Source organism: Pipra filicauda, unplaced genomic scaffold (assembly GCF_003945595.2).
Source record: "Pipra filicauda isolate LSUMZ 115617 unplaced genomic scaffold, ASM394559v2 scaffold20_size4479445_pilon, whole genome shotgun sequence".
In the NCBI taxonomy this organism is placed as follows: Eukaryota; Metazoa; Chordata; class Aves; order Passeriformes; family Pipridae; genus Pipra; species Pipra filicauda.
Window position 1 is genome coordinate 1,620,122 of NW_024104321.1, and position 21,655 is coordinate 1,641,776.

The 21,655-nt window shown below is 39.4% G+C and overlaps 1 long non-coding RNA gene across 1 annotated transcript in view; it reads left to right on the top strand.

Moving 5' to 3' along the window:
* Positions 1–20: 20 nt before the first annotated feature.
* Positions 21–21,655, top strand: part of LOC120323195 — a 70,607-nt gene continuing 48,972 nt past the window's right edge. Inside the window, exons 1-2 of the long non-coding RNA XR_005563434.1 lie at positions 21–505; positions 20,322–20,613. This is a non-coding gene — a long non-coding RNA (uncharacterized LOC120323195). The remainder of the gene's footprint in view (positions 506–20,321; positions 20,614–21,655) is intronic.

Genomic DNA, 21,655 nt, shown 5'->3' on the forward strand with positions numbered 1-21,655 from the left:
GAGCGAGCTGAGGGAGCGCGGAGCCGGTCCACGCTGACCCCAGGGAGAGCGGCGCCAGGCCGGAGTCTCCTTCTTCGGGGAGCCAGGTACCGGGAGTCATCCCTCGGCCATGGATGGAACATCCCCCCACCCCACCGGGGGGCAGTACTCAGGCTGGAGAGGGGGAGAGAGGGAAGCATCCCCCTCTGTCCGGGAGGGCGGCGAGGGACGTGTTAGTTCTGTTTCTGAAAGATGATGCAGGATGCCAGAGCCGAACGCAGATCGCCGCGGTGATTCGTTCACTCCATACAATCATAGAATGGTTTGAGTTGGAAGGCACCTTAAAGATCATCCAGTTCCAACTCCCTTGCCATGGGCAGGGAACCTTCCACTGGACCAGGTTGCTCAGTGCCCCATCCCAGATATATTCACTGCTCAGGTGAAGTGAGAAGAGCGTTATCTCACGCACTTGCTTATCTCCTGTCTGTACTAGGAAGACTTTTAAGGATAGCGGCATTTCAAAAAGGTAATTTCGAAATTTCCAGTAAGTGCGAGTTCACCCTTGCCCCTGCTCAAGGCAAGCTGCCTGATACACTGAGGTGTTTATGAGAGCTTTACATGAGGGTTGCGCAGGAAGGTTTCGTAAGGCCTGTTCACCAAGTCAAGTTCTCACAGACTAACAAAATGCTTTAATTTAGAAGTCTGTAGCTTTCCACAAGGAGTGACAGTTCCACATGATGAAAGAGAGGTAAACAGCAAATCACCTTTCCATGTGTGTGGATCAGGGCCTAAGCACCTGTGGCTTTTCACCTCTCCTCTTTTCTCCCAGTAATGGCGAGACATATGGATTGGTTAGAATGAGGGAAAGGAGCTAAGTTTTCAGACTACGATATTGTTCAATATTTCACAGCATTCATTTTAAGGCATGGCAACTATTTTTCCATTCTGTCTAGGTCCTAGTACTTTAGTAGCTTTGCTGTTTTTCCAATTTTCTTGTATCTTGGATGACTTATATCCTCCAAATGCTGCAGCATTATGAACATACTGAGGAACCATATAAAGCAAGCGGTGACTTACTCTACTTTCAGTTTTCACTTAGCCTGTGTCCTTTAGATCCACTAGGTGGTTTCCCAGAATTGTAATTTTGAGGCAATATTTGCAATATGCAGTTTTTGGGTATATGTTTATGCATATCCCTCTCTGTATTTATCATGTTGGTAGTACTATTTGTCATACCATTTCAGCTTTGATATATAAGAAGGATTTTGTTTCCTAAAGAAAATATTATGCAACGGACAATTACTGTGAGCATACACTACAAAACCAATGTGTAAATACATGCTTATGATATTTCCCATTAAGATATTATGTCACTATACTAAAAAATTATTTGCACCTTATTGCCATGTGCTGTGTTGATTTAATGTATATTATATAGTTTTAAGTATAGTAACTTAAACCCCAAGGAAGTTATTGTGGTTCTAAAACGTGGATGTAGAGGCAGCAATGTTGGTGCAGTGCCATGCTTCCCTTGGCATGCAGTGTTCCTGGAACTGTAGGTGTTGTGACTCCCTAAGCCCTATCCCTAACAGCAGTTTGGTGGCAAGGCTGAGGTCCTAAAGTAGATCAAACTTTTGATAAAACAGAAGTTTTTGTTAAATACTGTTTCTAAATGATGGAAACAGTATTGAGATCATGTGACAGATAAATAGCTGCCTCTTGGTTTCTTCTTTGAATTCTTAACTTGTGAGATTTCCCACACAGTCCTTTTCATTCTTGTTAAGAAGTCTTTGGTCTGACTCTTCCTTTCACAGGAGAATTCTCTGAAGATCTCCACTGATAATGAGATAAGCAAAGGTCCACAGCAAAGAGGATACTTTTCGTGTGTGTAGTATTCCTAGTGGTTTGATAGGGTTGTAATGAATGGTTCAGAAAGTGTGACAGCTACGTCAGTGAGCTTAGTCTTCAGCTTGCGAAATCTAGGAGGGCGGCTACTATGTGATCAGTATATGATGATACAGACTTGTAAAATGCTTTTCTTTCCTTGTATCTCTTTAAAAGATCAAATAAAATAACAACTGAAATGAAACACATTTTCCAGACTGAGGTGGTATTTGCTTTCTGAGATTCTTCCCTGTGGGCAGTATAAGCTGGAAAGGGCTTTTATATTTCTGCTGTAAACAGGTATTCACACAGGTGTTTAGAAGCTATGACTGTGTGTTGGGATCCAGGATGGATCTCAGTCTGGATGTGTCACCTAGCTGTGACCAATTTGGAAAAGACCTGGGAAGAGAGCTACCTGTGTATCATCTTCTTCCACCTCATATTCTTCCACCTCAGCTGCCTTGCCTTCTGGTGCTGTGCTTCCCATACAAAGTGACACAATATTCAGAGAGGACAGATACTAAAGCTCCCATGAAACAGTGGCACCTCTGCTGTGATGATCAGCATCTGTCCTGCCTCATTTTTCAGACTACTTTTTTTTTTCTTCTTCTTTTTGGTGATATTTACAGGTATTTTGCAAGTAGGATCCTATTTATGACATAATTTAAAATAACAGGCCCAGCAAGATGGAATTATTATCTTGCCCATAAAATTTGGGACGATTGTATAACAAGCTGTCATATTTTTAGCAAAGTAGTAAAAAAAATGGTAAGTGATTAAAATCAAGTAGCAAAAGTGGTTATGTCTCATAAAGATAATTGAACATCTGCTTAAGTCACTAATTTCCTGTGATCATATAACATTTAATATCCATTATCAACATTTACTGGATATGACTACCTTGAGGACAGGGAAATGCTAGTCTTAAATACGCTAATTTGTAATACTTAGATAAACTATATGTGATCATATGAAGCAATATAGAATCATGTCAATAGTCAGAACATGGACTTACATATTTAGTTGTTTTGTATCCCGAACAATTTTACTGTATTTTTACTGTTGGACTTAAACATGACAGACCCTGTTACCTATTAGATATTCTGAAACATTTGGGGAAAAAGCATTATTTTTCTCTCAGCTCTTGATAGTTCTTAAATTTTAGTTGTATCTTTAGAGTTGTATAAAGGATCCTGTTTCAGAAAATGAGTTTTTATTTAGTAAGCACAATGCCTTTGTCTTTGCTTTTTATTTTGTGGATTTTCTTAGCTTTTAAACAAAAAGAGAATGGGTATTTGGTTTATACTAGCCTTTTTGGAAGGAATATTTTGTCTCAATATTTTGTATTATCCATATTGCAGGAATGAAGGAGTTTTGTAGCAACCTCTTCAATTGTGCTTGTTCTTACCAGTGTGAAATCGTTTCCATCCTGATATTTGTCTGAAACAAAACATCAGGTGATTCTGGCTGAGATCCTGTTTTACCTGCTGTCACTCTGATAATGTAATGATACACTTGCTCAGATCTATATCTATTAGAAACCAACACCCTCTGCAATCATGAGTGTAGTCTCCTATCAGCTTTAACAAACTCCTCCTTGTCAGCGTGTGCCGCACACTAGGTGAGCTATTCCTGAACATCTGGATTCTTTTGGAAGTTGTTACCTATAGTTTTAGATATCTGCTGACAGAATTTTTTATTAAGAGATGCACACGAAAGTACTTGTATCCAGCTATTACAACATGTTGACGCTACCCAGCTGACTGAATCAAGGGGCAGAGCTGCTGGGAGCTTTTCTGGCAGTTTGGAGGGAGCGAGGAAGTGCTGGGGGTACGATGCTTCTGAGTCACCTGGGTTTTTATTTCCATGCTGTGCTATTGCCGGTGCACATATGGTGGTGACGTGTCATGAGTATGATGTCAGGATAATGTCTCTGGTGTTCCTTTGAAGATAAATGGCATTTCCTTTCAGCACTAGCAGTTTAACAAAGCCACCCCACACTTGCATAATTTCAATGTTTATTTGCTATTTTCACTGAGCTTCTTCTGTTCTCCTCTTCCTTGTGGGACCCGGGCAACTTAATGAAGCTAGTCCTCTTCCTAGCCACCAGCTTCTCATGAACACAGTGAACCTCTCTGTGTGGAAGTAATGCAGAGGGAAAAGCTCAGCAGAGAAGGAGGAAGGAAATGAGATTTTGAAGGGTTCTTCTTGGACAAAATAACACTGTGGTACTCTTCTGTACCTTTTTCAACATATGCTTACTTGGATTCTCTGGGACCATGTGGAGTCCAGGTTTATCCTAGGTGCTGAATCTAGTAAACATGTGCTGGATCATTTCTTAGCAATAAGGCCAACTAGCACAGGATGACAGTCATCCACCCGAAACAGAGAATCTGTATCAGAAATGCCTGTTATGAATAGTTCCTAGCTTTAATTCCTGAAACATGGAGATTGTTTAGAAGAGTGGTATTTCTCATGAGCCAAAAGGGATTATTCTAATAGAATTCTAATTTCTAGCAGATGAGTGCCAGGCAGGCCTAGGAGCATTCCCTGACACTTCTGACTTTACAAGGGCAGGTAGTATAAGGTATTCAGTGGTCTACTATATTCAGGATTAGGCTATGTTCATTTTTTAGGCTGGGTATTTCCTCAAATTCTTTAGCTTCCCCCTTCACCCTACTTCTAGGTTTTAACCTTTATTTTGGTTTTCTAAAATGTCTAAAATGCTGATGTTCTTGGTGTTTCCCACAAAATTATTTCAGCTGAGAGAAAGCTGAAAAATTTTCTTTCAGCAGTGCATTAGAGCAAAATTTATTTTTCTTCCTTCTTTTTCTCTTCTTAAATTTAAACTGTTTTACAGGTGCAGCAGGTTGATGCAAAGTCAGCAGATTGAGGGAGGTGATTCTCCCCCTCTGCTCTGCTGGGACCCTGCCTGGAGTACTGTGTCCAGCTCTGGGGTCCCCCGCACAGGAAGGACATAAACCTGTTGGAACAAATCCAGAGGAGGGACACCGAGATTATTAGAAGGATGGAGCACCTCTGCTCCGGGTAAAGGTTGAAAGAATTGGAAGTGTTCAGCCTAGAAAAGAGAAAGCTTAGGAGTGACCTAATTGCAGCCTTACAGTACCTAAAAGGAGCCAACAGGAAAGATGTATGAGATGTACAAGAGAATGTAGTGACAGGACGAGGGGGAATGGATTACAACTGAAAGTAGGATTAGATTAGATATTAGGAAAAAAAATCTTTACTGTGAAGGTGGTAAGGCACTGGAACAGGTTGCCCAGAGAAGGTGTGGATGCCCCATCCCTGCAAGTGTTCAAGGCCAGGCTAGATGGAGCTCTAAAAAACCTGGTCTAGATCCAACCCCCATTGCAGGAGGGTTGGAACTAGATGATTTTTACAGCCCCTTCCAACCCAAACCATTCTATAATTCTATGATTCAAAGCACCTCCTAGAATGTCACAAATTTCCTAGGTCTATAATTACAGTTCCCAGAAGTACATAATCTGTTGGATCTCTGTCCTGGAGTTTGAATAGCTACAATTCTTTCCAAATACCTGTCAAGCTATGAATCATGACAGAGTCATAAAGGATAACAACATTCATTACTTAGCTACAAGACTGCAAGGTGAGGTGTAGGTAATCGAATGGATGTGTAGAATCAGGTGGTCAAATCAAGGAGCTAGAAATGATAAACATTTGCATTTGCTTTTTGGTTTGTGGTTTGTATTGGCATTTCTGTAAGGGAAAAAATTGTCGTGTTTATTTGACAACGCCTATGTGCCTTGAAATCAAATTAAGATGCAGCCTATCTGTAAGTGAAATGAGGAGCTAAGACTTGTAGGAACTCAAGATACTTAGTATAGTACAAGGCTGAATGCTCAATAGAAGCAATAGCTCCAGTTTCCAGGTTTGAAAACCTTCTGGTTTGAACAAGGTCAAATCTGGCCCAGATTCTGTGATTCTGAGAATCCAAGACTGAGTCATTTTGTTAGTAAGTGCAATTAATTCTTGTTCATTTAGGAGCAGGTAATTCCTGATGACTATTCTGCTGAAAGTCTATGCCTTTTAGCAATAGTACTTACGTTTAAAGTAATTTATAGTAAGACAAAATGAATCAACCATGTTAATCATTTTTTTGGCCATAAACACGTGGCCCTCTCTTCCTCTTTGTAAAAATAATAAGCATGTGTCATCTAGGAATAACGTAAGGCATATTTTCAGCACAAATGTAACAGTTTGGGAGAGGGTAAATTCCAGAAAAATATAATTTAAAAAATTTAAATAATATAAACAATATATGTGCAAATCCTATATCAAATGAGGGCTTAATTTACTAGTCCATGTGCCAATACCACTCCTGCAGGTTCAACTCGTCTGAATGCCCATCAGTATTAGCTCTTCTGTGGGTGTCTTTAATCAACTTATTGACATTCGGTCAATATATTAAGTGCCTGTAAAGATTTAGCAGGCATTGAGTTACCACAGCTCCCCATTGTACAGGAGAGAATAGCACAGACAGGCTGAGGTGGTAGTTGGGATGGGGCAGACATGGGTTTTGGAATGTGTTTGAAGTGATCTGAGGAGCGAAGTTGTTTCCCTGGAGTGCGGTTTAGAAAATTGGACACATCAACATGATGCAATCTTTCTTGGCCATGGCAAAAATGTAATGTTATCATCTCAGAGAGAGTGTGTGAAAAGAAGACACCCCAACAAACAGCTCCTAGCAGTTAACATCCTTACAGCTTCAGAGTCCTTTAGGCATCCCAATGGCGTCTGCTGAATCTGCTGAATTTGGAAGTGTGTGAGATAAGTGAAAAAATTTTCACTGTACTCAAACATCAATGTGAACAGGCTCAGACCTTCCGTGGTGTAGCAAAACAGTGCCATATGCCATATTTTTCCATTTTAAAATAGAGTTTAATGTTTAAAAAAGCTCTTAATTAAGTTTTCATTAAAATGAAGATTTAGCACCACAGCCACGTGCAGGATGTTCATCTGGTTCTTATGGTTGTTGAATGGAAATCACGGAAGAAATTTTCTGAAGTTTACACTGATTACTCAGTGGGTATCAAGGCCCATTGTCTGTGTTAGAATGCTATTATATACTTTTATATTAGAAAGAATAATCCCTCCTTGTTAATAAAAGGCTTGCACACCTAATTCCCTTTCCATTGCAAAAAGCTTGGACTGAAAAAGGCAAACCTCCCCCAAAAATTTAGACTGCTTTTTAAAACTGTCTGAGTACTCAGGTAACGGTCATCTGGTAGAACTTTTATACTCTATTCTTTCAAGTATGTTTATTGTATGTTTCACATGCCACCTTGTGGTCTTCAAGGAAAAAAAGAAATTTCATCTGGTTCTGTAAACCAGAAATACATCCCTGTGTAAATATTTCCAAAAGAGAAAATCGCTAGTACAGATGCATATATCAGCAAATTTATCACAACTAAATTTTCAAAATTTTTATGAAGAGTAACTTTTAAGAGCGTCAAATACAAAGTAGTTTAGAACATGACCCTCAAACTGAAGGTATTTATGTTGTAGTAGTTGTGCTGTATTTATAGGCAAAATAAAGATAAAAGAGGAAATATGCAGGATGCAAATCCTTTTCATCTTCAGCACAGATGCATCAGAAAATATTGCAGTTTCAAAATTAAGAAGTTTGTTCTGCTGTTGCACCTTTCCTGAGTGACAAAATGGGAAGTTAATCCCACTTAAATTTTCCTTGAGTGAGAACTTCTGAGACAAGTTGAGATTGGAAATTTGAGTCTAACTTGCTTCTGTAAGTCTGGAAGAGTTTAAAGTTCTTCTAGGAAAATAATAATTTTTATTCTTTCTTTAGGGATCAAAGGTTTAAACTTGGGTTAGAAATATTTGTACTTAAGACAAACAAAACAAAAGATAGATTCTGTTTTCTTAAATAGTCTCTAAATTGATCAAAACTAATTAATGAGTACAAGGAATAGATGGGAAAGAGGCAGAAAATAATGAGGACAAAGACAGGTAAGATTACATGGGGTTTATATAATCGATATTTAAAAAAAATCATTCAGATTTCTGATTATTCATTTATTATGCAATTTAGGCTTAGGAAGGAGATAGTAGCTTTAGGTTGACTTATGGAAGATGTTAAACTCTCTGAAGGCTTCTGTGTTTATGAATACATGTCATCATACATTGCTTTTCTACAAGTGTCTGCTTTTCATGTGCTGTGTCTGCCTGACAATTAAAAAAGAATTATGAACCTCTTCTGGTGTCCAAGTGTCCCATACCTCTTTGAAAAACAGTACAAGTTGAGATTTTCTTTTTATTCTGTTATTGAGTGCTTCTAAGTACTAAGTACCTGCTAAGCTTTTGGATACTTTTTCAGCAGTCTCATTTTGGTGTCAAGTAAAGCACAAATAATACAGATGATTTATTGCTTTATTGATGGAAATGGCCGGGACACCTAGAAAAACACACAGAGAAAAAAAAATTGGGCTGTAATTGGACTGTGTCCTTTCAGAAGCACCTTGGTGTGATGTTCCTATAGGGAAGAGCTGACTTAGTGGTTTTGTTCTGTGTAAAGATGTAGTGAGTTGACTTTGACTGTTCACCAAGTGCCCAACCAGCCACTCTATCACTCCCCTCCTTAGCAGGACCTGATATAAGAATATAAGATGAAAAAGAACTCACGACTTGAGATGAAGGCAGTTTAATCATCCCATTAGAAGATGATGTCCAGCCAATAATTGGGAAGTAGGGCCTTGGTATGCATAATGGATGCTCCAGAAGACAAACATCTTAATGAGGAATGCCCTTCTTTCCGTTCCTCCTTTCTCTTAGTTTTATTACTGGGTGCAATATCATTTAGTATGGAATATCTCTTTGCTCAGCTTGGGTCAACTATCCTGGCTTTGTCCCTTCCCAGCCTCTTGCCTACCCCCAGCCTACTGGCCTTTAGGGATGGGAAAAATGTTGGACAGATTGGTGTTGGAGCTTTGATGCTAGGGCAGCACTGCTCAACAGTAGCCAAAATGCAGTGTCTCATCAACACCTTTCTGGCTACAAAGAACATCACTGTGAGGGTTTCTATGGGAAAAATAAGCACATGGTCATTCATTGCATTCCTGACTACTCAGTGATCCTTGATCTCTTGCTGTCCAGTGAAGTCCTCTCAGCCATCCCAAAAGCCAAGCATATTGATTCCAGCCAGCTGAGCCCTTATGTGCATGATTAATTGAAGTCTCTGTGACTTCATCTGCTGCAGCAAAGTTGGCTTCTGAGGCATGAGGGCACTTGCCTCTGTGCTGGTTCTCTGATTATCCAAATAAGAGGACTGGTTGGAGGGTGTGCATTGGCACCCATCCAGCCTGTACATACAAATAGTTTTGCACAGCTATAAAGCGCTCAAGGAGCAAGAACACATGGGCACAAGTGGAATTCTCATCAGCAGAGAGGCTGAGTAAGGGCCAGAGCCAGTACCAGGACTAGGTGGTGTGGATGCATTTGTGGAGACAGAATTTAGCCACAGAATTTGATGCTGCTCAAATGTCTGGCACTTTGTGTCAATGCCTGTATGGTTCAGATGATCTTCTTCAGGCTTTTGATGCCAGCCTTTTAAGGGTGCAGCCCATCCTGTGGTGGATGCTCTGCCTTTGTATTCTGCTCGTACTTTTGGCAGTACGTCATGGGCTGTGCTACATTGTACACAGGGTTATATTTAAAATGTTTGACTGTGAATTTAAACTGCACATTGACAATCTGTAGGGAATTCACCTCTGTAGTTGCTGTACAAGCAGTGCTAGCTGATTTACCACTACTTGAAGTATACACATGGGCATTACCATCATAGCAGGGATTTCATGACAGTACACAGCAGTAATTAACAACGATGACCACCTGATGTCACTATTGTAATCCAAATTCATATTTGAAAAGACTTTAGCTGTGTTTTGATATTGGTGAGAATGTGAATATGGCATTTTAGATGAGCAGCATGGCACATCTTTTGAAATAGCTGTATAAATAATTAGCTATATTAAAACACTCTTGAGGGCAGATTTTTCTTCTGCTCCTCAAGCACTTGTAGAATATAAATATAATAAAGTAGTGTGATCTGCATTTCTTATTGTTCATAGAATCCCTCTAAAATATAGATTGGTTAATTTAATGTACCATCTATATTACAAATCTATGCATAGTTTTTACATGCTGGTATATTTGTAGTGATTATCCTTCATACACAAGAACATTTCAAGAGATCTTTCAGTATTCTTCTTTTTATAGAGCTGTTTATTTGATGCAGTTTTAAGTTTTCATGTACATCTTACAGTGCTAGAGGAGAACATGTGACTTTTTGGTAGGGCAGCTCGACAAAATTATTATCAGCTTAGGTAACTATTTGCCCAAAATTGCTATTGATAACTGTATTTGAGTTAGAAGATGTGAAAAGTATTTTTAAATATTTGCTCCAATATTATGTATCTTCTGGTATATTATCTAATTTGCATTTGAAAGGAATCAAAGTAAATGCTGATGGATGCAGCTTCCTCATTACTTGTTCATATTCTCTATTTCTTAACTTCAGGCCAGCACAGAGGGCCTAAGGGGTCAAGAAGGAGATTGAAAAAAGTCTCTTTGGTGTATTCATGTATTCAAACCTGGGGAGGAAATGCCAGAAAGACAGAGCCACTTAGTAAAGATTGTCTAAAGCCCTGAAGAAGCATGGACTACAAAGGGTGAAGAAATTTTGTACATACATACATTTCTCTGAGTCAGGTATTTCTTTTATGGCCTCCTCAGAAACTGCATGAAGTCTTGAAGACAGATTGTTCTCTTGCAGCATAGCTTGAGTTCCTGGGAACCTTATTTAGCTGTGGAGAAAAAGGCTTTGTCCTTCTCTTCGCCTTAGTGCCAAAGTTTGTATGAGAGTGTTTGTGCTGCCTTTCCCAAAGAAGCCATATCCTGAAGAGTGGGATATTTTTTGTGCATTTTCTGTTTTATCTGATCACTGGCAGAACAGCTTGGAAGCCACAGAGGCTTGCAAAACAAGAACAACCACTGAGGGAAAGGTGCTAAGTACTGTGGCAGTTTGATGAAACACATCTGTTGAAGGACAAATCTTCCTGATGAGGCACACAGTCAAAATCAGTGTTCTCACTCTCCAGACACCTGGAAAAAATGAATACTTTAAGTTCAGAAGTCAAATGAGGACTGTCTGAAATTCAGGCAGAGCCAAGTCTTACAGTAGAGTACAAATGTCAATGTTTGAGTTCTGCGTCCCTGCCTGTGTTATTCTTGTATTACCTCCTCCTGCACACATTGCATAGCCTCTGTACTTGTCTTACAGCAGTCTTCACATAAGCAGGTATGCAGCTAGCAGAACCTTTTCTTCTCCAACTCCATCTACCCAGGATGAACAAAGCAGGCTGAGGATCATGTCAAAGGAATATCACATAGGTGGACTGTGATTAGCCAGTCCTGAAAAACTGAATTGTGTTGTTTTTCTATGATAGAACTTACCTAGAATAAAGTTTGTAAATATCTTCAGGGGACATCTACCTCTGCCTCTGAAGGTTGCATATTATGTAGGTGGCAGATGCAGTCCTGGAACAGTGATCTCCTGCAATTTCTTTCCACCACATGAACCACTCCTTCTCAGGCATAGAGATGCGGTGACATAAAACAGATCTAATACATGATTCCCTACTGTAACAGAATTCCAGGAATTTGCCATAATTAATCTGTGCACCAGGAAATACTTTTATGGAAGTCTTGCTAAGATCAGAGATGAGGAGAAGGTGATGTTTCACATTTTCTGAATGAGTGTCAGTAGTTTGAGTCATACTTATTGTTCTTGGTAGTAACTGTAGCAATTTGAAATGGAGTGCTAGGATTCTTTTCCTTGAATGAACTGGCAGAAAAAAAAATTTGATGAAGTAATGAGACTATCACCGTGAAATTTCACTCAATTTAAGAGAATTTTCATTGACAAAAAAATCTCTGTTTGCAAATAAGGTTTTTAATACAATTTTTTCTTCAGGATCATTAGGTCTCACACTTGTGAAAACTCACTTCTTAGGAAAGATGTACATGCCTTTTCTTTGACTGCAGCTCCTAGCAAAAGTTTAATATAACAAGTAGAGAATTTTTAAATTTCCTGCTTGAAGCAGAGAGCATAATAATAACTGACCTTTAAAATACTTGAAAGTCGAGTAGATAAGAAAAGTATTTGTATTACTGTGAGGGGTTTTGTGTTGTGTGGGTTTTTTTTTGTTTTTGTTTTTGTTTTTTTTTTTAGAGAAAACTAGGGCAAACTAAATTTGTTTTCAGGTGAGAAAAGAGATTTTCAAAATTCACACATGAGACTGCACTCTGAAGCCATCAGAAAACTTACTTGAAGAGCCTGCTGAGAAATGTTGAACCAGTGGCGAATTATATATCAGAAACAAAACTGAGAAATGGTTTGTTAAAACATTGTGAGAAAAACTTAACCAATGTTTGTATTTTGTGCATTTACTGCATTTATGTTAATCTTTTGATGTTTTAATTGTGGAAGTCTTGTTAGCCAACAGTTCAAAAAGTAGATTGTCATTGTCACTATTTGGTCAATTATTTTTCTCCCTTTCTATTGCTGTGATGCCCACAAAATGTGACCTACTGAGCTTGGATAGGTGTCTAGGATCTTTGACTTCAGCAAGTAAAGGTACAACAGTATTGCGGTGGAAAAAACCACAAATCTCTTCACAGCTGGTGAAGTTTCATGCTCGTAAAGCAAGATTACTAGGAAATTAATACACAAGTCAAAGATGAAACCATTAGAATGACTGAATTAAATAAATATAAATCTTATACATATCTAGTGTACTACTGTAATTTAACCTGTTAAGGAAATTTCTGAGTATCCAGTAGCCACTCTGACAGTCACTCTTACACTACCTGGGCTAGGACCGAAGCCACTTCATAGCCACGCACCCAACACTCACACATTCAGACCAGGTTTCCTTACCGGCTCTACCCCAGGTTTCCTATAGCAGAGTCTCGATCCTTAAAGTAATTTAATCTTAGTACAATAACTAAATTAAAAAGTAACAGCTCTAGCTGCTGCCTCCCAGGAGGGACCCTGAAAAAAAGACATCCTGGACTTTTATACCCTTAAAGTCTAAGAGAGTGAAAGTCTGGGGGTCATTGGCTCCTGCCGTGTCTCTGAGTGTCCGGTCACCCGGCTGGGCCACAGGTCCCCGGGCCCTTTGTTATGCAAAGGGTTGGCAGGTCACCATCTCTTTCCTGGGGTCTTGCCACCCAGAGCTCAATCTGCAGCTGGCGCTGCAGCTGCACCCTGAGCTACCTGCACTGAATGTATTCCTCAACAAACCAATCCAATCATGTGCTTATTCAGATACAGCTAATGTGTGTTTCAGTGCCCACATAAATTTTTTTCCTAGAAATGCTGTTTGACTTTTTCCTTCCCTCCACCTCCAGGAACTTTGGCCAAATTTCAGCTAATCTTGACAGGTGTAGAGATTTAAGTCAAGACACACGGAAAATGGTTGTGTGTGTATGGTTGTGTATGGTATGTAAAGAGACCCAGATTGGTTTGTGCTGAGAGACAGTTGCAGTTCTGTCCTATATTGGTTTAGTGACCAGTTCTTTGGGTATGTGACTGGACAGTCCTTCTGTGGGATTAGAGAGCTGTTACTCAACCCAACCAAAGGAATAGCAGAATGCTGGGGACAGGCAAGATTTCTTGGCAGAGGTATGGCACCAGTTTGTGAGAAAATAGTCTTTGATAGCCTTCCTGATGACAGACCAGTTTATTATTTGGTGGAATATGGAGCTTATTTACAAAAAAAAATAAAATTGACTCTTAATGGAGGTGGCCTGATTTGAATGTGCTGTTATGTTTGTTTCTGTCTGAAAATCCACTTTTCTTCTAGGTGGAATCATAGAATCATAGAATAGAATCATAGAATCATAGAATCGATTGGGTTGGAAAAGACCTCCGAGATCATCTAGTCCAACCCTTGGTCCAAATCCAGTCCATTTACTAGATAATGGCACTCAGTACCACGTCCAATCTGCGTTTAAAAATCTCCAGGGATGGTGAATCCACCACCTCTCTGGGCAGCCCATTCCAATATGATACTGAATAACGACGTTTTATATATATTCATGTTTTCCATTTGAAATGAAACAGGGAGGACGTTGTCAGCAGCTTGGGAAGATGGGAGGTGCTGCTGTTAAGAAGGGTTACTTTTTTTACATGTACATATACAGCTTGTACTGTTGCAGAACACGAAGTAAAAGCATTCCAACTCATGGAACACTTACATTTGTACATTGGTGTGTTTTCCTTAGCTAGAAAAATGAAATAGAAGCAGATTAGTGCTGTTTTCCTTTTTTAATTCTAGGAGGTCCATTTCGTTGTTTGGCATAACTGTTGTAGGTACCCCTTTTCAGAAGAATTTGTAATGGGGAAATTAGAGCTTGATTAAATGTTGCTTAGGGAGACTTTCTGTCTAAGAAGAAACCCCTTTTTCAAGGATGAGGGAAGTGTTTCTTTCCCTCCTGTGCCCCAGAGAAGAAGCAGCAGTCTCTCTCTCTCTGGTTTGAGGAGAGATAAACCCTCACAGGGTTACAGGCTGTGCCTGCCTAGAGGCTGGAGGAGGGAGGCCAGAGAAGATAAGAAGCCTGGAAAAGATCAGGAGGCATTACTTTCTCAGGCCCAGCGCTCTCATTGCTGGTGCAGAATATTCTTTGTGAGTTTCTGGGGTTCTTGCCTTCAAATAAACCTTTTTGAATTCTTTCCACTGCCTCCGTATTTTTGGGGAATACCCACGTGTATCTTACTTTACAACTGTATAAAAGTATTTTAACTTTTATTAGCAGCATTTGAGAGCTGTACAGGTCAGGACAGACACATTGTATGACTGGATACTTGTTTGTCATATCGGAGGAGCAATTCTTTTTTTGATACGTGATGGTTGCATCTACGGTCATATAAATACCCTGTGTAATCACTGCCTGGATACAGCGTGTGTGCTTCCCATCTTGTGACAGGAACTCCCTGAATATTGTTAATCTGAAAGGATGCTCAGAGAAATTTGCCATGTAAAAGGACTGTTGCCAGTTCCCTCATGCAGTACATGCAGGTCCTCTTCTGTGATTGAGGAACCATCTCTAGGCAGTGGCTTGTGATCTTCCAAGGCACGTCATCTGGTCTGGTGGATCCTTTGGTAATGAGAGGCTGTGAGTGATTCGTCTCTTCAGGCAGGCACAGGATTGGTCACCTCTTGTAAAATATGTTTGAAATTATGAATTTTATTATTCAGGTACCTGAACCCGATCTCTTAAAATTTACTTAGACAAAATGATGCTGAAAGCATGTGTCTAAAGTGTTTTCTGAGTAAAGAGATTGGCCTTGACCCAATTTTTTCTCCATTCTCACCTACTCATGCTTATTTGACAGATGTATAGATTTACTTCAGACATTCACTTCAGTGGCTTCAAGATGGTTAGGTGTGCCCTAATTAGTGAAGAATATGTGGTGCTTGAAAGGTAGCTAGGAAAAAGATTGTTTTTTCTGAAAACATCTTTACCGAAAAGTGAAAGGTATTTTTACTGAAAAAGAACAGTGGTCACACTGCTACTCATGGAATGTAATTTCAAGTTTAAATTATTTCATAAAAATTTCAATTTCTTTCTTCATGTCATGGTTTGAGGGCCCCAAAATCCAATTCTTGAGTCCTAGCCCCCCTCCCACATCTCAACCCAGTGTGAGATGGGTTTTCCAGACACCAGACAAGACTCAAAATGGGGGCAGGGAATATATTACAATGACTGTACAAATATAAATATTACAATACATTATACACACAAACTTAACTATCTCTACCATGACAGAGCAATATTTACAATGGATCAAATCTCTTCTCCCTTCCAAATAAAAGTCCAGGAGGGAAGAAGGAAGAGATCCTTTCCACTTTCAGAGCAGCATTCTCTCCAGGGCAGCAGTCTATCTCTCTCTCTCTCTCTCTTCCATGCAGCAGCTGTAGCTGGATCTCTGCCAGTACACACGAGGGGGTATCCAAGCCCTCTCGGCCACTCGACTTCAAGCGAGGGTCTTCTCTTCCGTGGGCTGTGTTCACCCGGACAAAGGTCACTTCACCACAGTCATATCAATGAAGCTCAGGGGTCTTTGTGACGGTCTGTATCTTCAGGGGATTCAAGCCCCCTTTGCAGAACTCCCGTGCTCCGACTCAAAACTGCCAGCTTGGCAGTAGCAGTGGGGGAGGGCAAGGTCACCCCCTCCGCATTCCTTCTCTGAACTTTTCAGCTCCTTTCTGCAGTGCTGTAGCACTCCAAGACTCTTTCAAGTAAGAGTCCATCATCCTCCTCTCTCTAGGAGGGGTCTCCAAGGAGTTTGGGGGGTTTTGGTTCAGTTCTTACCCCAACTCTCTCTCTTCCTGTAGAGCTTAGTTCTGCTCTCTCTGCTGCTGACTCTCTTTCTCTCGGACAACTCTGTGTCTCTCTTGCTCGGCTGCATGCTTGTTTGCTGCTTCTCTCTTATCTCTTATCTCTTCTGGCTCTCTGCCACTTTTCCTCGGTCAGTGCTGTTCTGCTGCTGCTGCTGCTGCTCACGGTGGAGAAACTTCTACCTTATCAGCTACAGATATTAGCCCAGTCTTGCACTGGGGGGGCTGCAGGGACTTGGAACAGTATAGAGTGTATAGAGAGTGTATAGGAGCAAGACAAAAACACACAGTCCTCGACTCAGCCCCCAGTGGGACTCCTCCTGCTTCTCCTCGTGGCTCTACAACATGGTCACCTCACCCACAACCACTACTACTTCTTTCTTTTCCGATCTGCTTGTGATATGTTTATATTTTGCAGAAGCGCTCATTGGCTCGAACCTCAAGGGTCACCACCCCCTGGGGGTTTACCATTTTATAACTTCAGGGGGAAAACTGTTTTTGCCCCACCACACTTCAGCTATGTGAAAACTTGACAAATTAGAAAGCTAAGGTCCAACTTCTGTTTAAGTAACTTGGAAATAAATTTTTAGTTGCATTGCTTAACAAAATTCATTGAGAGGACATGCTGAACTTTCTAGACATCTGACAGTGTGCTTTAAGGAAGGTGCTCAAAATATGAATATGCCTCTCTGATTAATTTGTTTCAGCAACAGAAGTTTTAATACCGTTAATGAGTGCCTTCTATAATAAGGTTTGAAATTCCTTCCATACCTTTTGGTAGTCAAGATGGAAAAACAGAGTACAACTCGGAAGTATGCAACATGAGGCACCTTATTTAAATTATTAAAAATAAAATTTTAAAAACCCCCATCTTACCAAAAAGCTGGCACTTTTCTGCTGAGCCTTGCCTGTTCCCTCTCTAGCTGCCATAAAGATTCAAGTTAAAGGACAACAAAATAGGTAACAAAATAAGCAGCCATGAGGGTGGTGAATCTCATCCCTTTCTCATTAGTTTATCATACATTTTTTTCATGGAATTGAAACTCTAAAAGGTGTTTCTTAGAGAAGGTATTTTATTTTTGCTGTACTATAACTTTTTAAGGCCAAGAAGATAACTTTTCATAGCTTGTCTTATCCAGATGAGTATTCAGTTTAATTTTGGTACTCATCTTTTTGGAAGAGATTATAAAAAATTTGTGTGGTCTTATATCTGAAATATCTTTTCTTCTCATGCTCTAGATATAAGCATTGTTTAATAATGATCATGACGAGGTTTGCAAAATCCCATGGCCTACCTGTGCTGAAAGAAAACTGTTTTTGAGGACTGTTATGAAGCTGCTGAAATTCCTGCATCAAAAAATAATGCAGGTGAGGATATTGTACAGATAAAACTTTGCTACTGTAAGTTAGCAGCTAATACAGTATTTGGGTTGGTGGTAATTTTCTCTCAATCATTTTTCATGTGATGGCATTTGATTTTTAATGTGTTTGCAGTTGCATCAGTTGACTAAAATTTTCTGATTAGTTTAAGTGTGGCATCCACTGGAAGTGCTGGAAGTTACTTACAAGGATCATCTAGTCCAAGTGCCAGTTACACCAAACACTAGCAAAGGTTGCCTATGAAAAGGCTTGGATATGTAGGCGTGTTACAGCACTGAAAAGCAGAGAGATCTCTTTCTTTATAGTCATAACCAATACCTATAGGGCTGTTTTAATAAAGCCTAAAGCTCTTAAATTGACTGTCAATGGTTTCTGCAAGAAGAGGAATACAAGCAGGAGTTTGTCAAATAAATTATCAGATTCTTTTCCCTGTTTCTTCTGTTGCTTTCCTTGGTATAAGATCAACAATAAGGACTGTGTGTTTTTGTCTTGCTCCTATACACTCTCTATACACTTCTCATTTAATTTATTGAATAAGTTTAAGCTAGGGCACATACTTCAAAGTCAGCTGTAATTTTAAGACTTTTGTGTTTCAGTCCCATTCTGCTAAGCATCCACTGACTTGTCTTTTCCTTTCCTTGTAGTTTCTGAGATATGAATAACCTAGACAAACATAAATGTTCTCATCTAAACTAGCCATTAGGCTCCTTTTATGGTCTGAGTAGAAAGAAATTGGCACCTCTGTGTCCAGTTATTTCATTCTAAAGTAGATGACTAGGACAGGTGCTTCAAAGGTTCAATTCCTGCAACCTTTTTCTTGCTGCCAACAACAAAGAAAATCTCAGGTTTCTTTGCTGTGATTTTCTGAAAGGAAGTGAAATGAATCCCACTTTGGGTGCCTGTTCCCTTCTCTGCCCCACACATGCTTCTTACCTTCCTGCTTCTTTTTTTTCTGCTTCTTCTGGTCTGTCTCTTCAAAGCCAGCTGAAATAGCCCTTCTATTTTCAGGAAACTAACTGGTTAATTTCTGCATCTTTGGATGCTTCAAAAATATTTGGTGTTTTTAAGAAACACCAAATTTGACTTTGTGAATGTAATTAATTTTGCTAGCTATTGCATAAAATCTCTGAGCAGGAATATTTCATTTGTAGGCACCTGATCATAATGCTGTTATTAAACAGCCAAAGGACCTCTGAACACTTCTCTCCAAGATTGCACCAGCACCTAACTGCACGAGATTTTCTGAAGGACATATATCTAATCTGTAGCAATGTTTTAGAATACAACCCAGATTAGGGTCCCGAAGGTGAGGATGTATTTTTATCCCTAATTTAGAAAATTTTTAAATGCATAACTTGATAAATGTCATCTGTAGACAGTAGATATGGGATTAGATAATTTTAAACACCTACAGAGAGTATTTCTTGCAAGGCTGTAAATGTTGTAGCATTAAATAAACTGGGCATGAAATTGTTATCAATGTGTTGATCAGTAACTATTGCTTTTGCTTTAATCTTGGGAATCATCCTGTGCAGGGCCAGGAGTTGGACTCGAATGATTCTTTTGGTTCCCTTCCAACTCGGCATATTCTACGTGATTCTGTGTGAACTTTTCTGTTGTTATGATGAAAATATTCACTGAGATAACCTTTGAGAACCTACCTATGAAAACAACAAAATCATTCTAAGCAAAATAAAGGGTTTCATTAGCTGGTAGAAAACAATGAGTGTAAAATTTCAGATTGTCTCCCTAGGCACAGTGCTTGTGCTTTGAGAGATACTGCATATTTCACAGTGAGTCACAAAATGGATGAAGATTTTGAACAATGCTGCCAAGAGATTATAGAATCTCATAAAGAAACTTTTTTAGCACTGAACATTGTAAGATTTGTCTCACTATTTGTGACCTACCATGCAAGACACAATTCTTTGCTCTTTCTTTATTGCAAGGTTGTAATCCTTCAGACTATGCTTCCTCTTACATCCATGTAATGCCAAAGGAGGGCTCTGTTCCTGGATCAACAAAACATACCCAAGTGTAATGAAAAACCAAAAATGCCATCAGCACCTGTGGATGCCAGTATACTCATCTCTAATAGCAAGCTGCATTTTATTCAGACTTTCTTGGAGAAGGTGCTTAAGTCACTGCTACCTCCTATGTTCCTGTGACCTGGGAGATTCCTGTGATGCTGGCTCTTCATGCCAGAGGAATTGAATTTTTTAAAATATGCTTCAAAATGTGAGATAAATCCAGAGTTCAAGTATTGTTGCTGCTTGACATTATAAGACCCTGGCCTTGATGGCCCAGCTGGCTTTTAATGACTCCTACATAGCTACCTCTTGAAGTCCAAAATGTTGTCATGGCAGTTTTTGAATAATCAATTAGTTTTTAGTTATATGAAACAGTGTTTTCCCCTTCCCTGCCTACAATATATCTAATATCAAATTCATCTAATTAACTTGCAACTTTTTCTTTAGACATATGTAGGGAGATGGACAATGGTACTTGAGCTTCTGTGGTCGTCTTCCTTGCAAGTCAAGTAAGATGAGGATGCTGCATTTTGAAGGAAGGACTGTTTTAGTCATGTTCTGGATTATGTTTTCTTATATCTCTTTCTAGATAAGTCAGAAAGAAAATGTAAAAAGAATGGAAACTCTACAAGAGTCACAGCAACAAAGAGGAATGTTCAGTTTGTGTCCTCTGAGGATACTCCTATGGAAGAACGTGAAAATGTACTTCAAGAACGACAGAAAAAAATGGGACAGAAAATGAAAGAGAATAAGTGATCCTTGTGGCTAAATCTCCTTCGGAAAGAAGAGTGTCGTGCTTCCTGAACATTCAGATCTAAGAGAGGAGAGTGAAATGCCGGATTGCCAAAGTGATGGAAGTTCTGAAAACAGAGGTTCAAATGGTAAGTGAAAGGTCAAACAAGTCACTTAGCTCTCTTTTCTTCCTGAGGAGGGTTACACTTTTTTTCAGGTTTTAGCCTTCTTGAATTCCATTGTTACTTCTGTTGTGTTTCTCTCAAGTCAGCACACAGTGTTTCTTGCACAATGGTGCTGCCCCTCTAGTTATGCTGGCCAAACTCGTGTTTTTCTGCAGCTGCTGTTTTTTTAATTCTGCAGGTTTTCTTTTTCAAACAGTGCCTAATTGAAAAACAATTGTTGACTCTTTTTTTCTTGTATTGTGTCTTCCCAGTAATAAGAAGCATAAATTAAAAAGCTGGACATTAAGCAGTGTAGACCCAGAGACATGTGGAATAGGACAATTATGTCCTAATGTTTGTGATGCAAGATGTGTTTCCTAAGCTAAATTATTTGGATTTTAACTGTTCAGTGCTGTAATGGCAACATGACTGATTTTTTCCTGGTTTTACCTTGTGGTTTTTTCCGGTGCTTTTTTTGTGTGTCTGAGCCTTTAGTTTCTAGCAGTGACTTTTGCTCAAAAGGAAGTAAAAATCGAGCATTTCTTAGTGAAAAAATGGTAACAGTTCTCTGCCTGTTGTTGAAGAGAGGTACTATATTCCAGATACAGGATAGTTCACTGATACCATATTCCAGATAAAGAGAAATCCTGACTTAAATCTGTGTCATTCCAGATTCATGGGTACACTATATGACTCATGCAAGATGTTCTCTGGTGGGTGAATAACCGTGAGTATGTGACAAGAAAGCAATGAAAATTTACACAGGGAATGTTTGTGGATTACTCTGAGCTTAGAGTAGGTTTAATTTGAATTTTCTGAATACCAAAGTAGGATACTTCTTGCTACCTGTACAATTGTAAATTAAGTCAATTGTTACCCAATGCCAATTCAAACAATTTACAGGAGGGATAAACAGCTTGTGAAATAATTCAACCTGCAGTGGACTATGAGTGTTGTTTCCACAGCTGGTGTAGATGATTGCTCTTGCCTTTGGTGTACTAAATTGTATGAGATTGGGTCCTCTTCC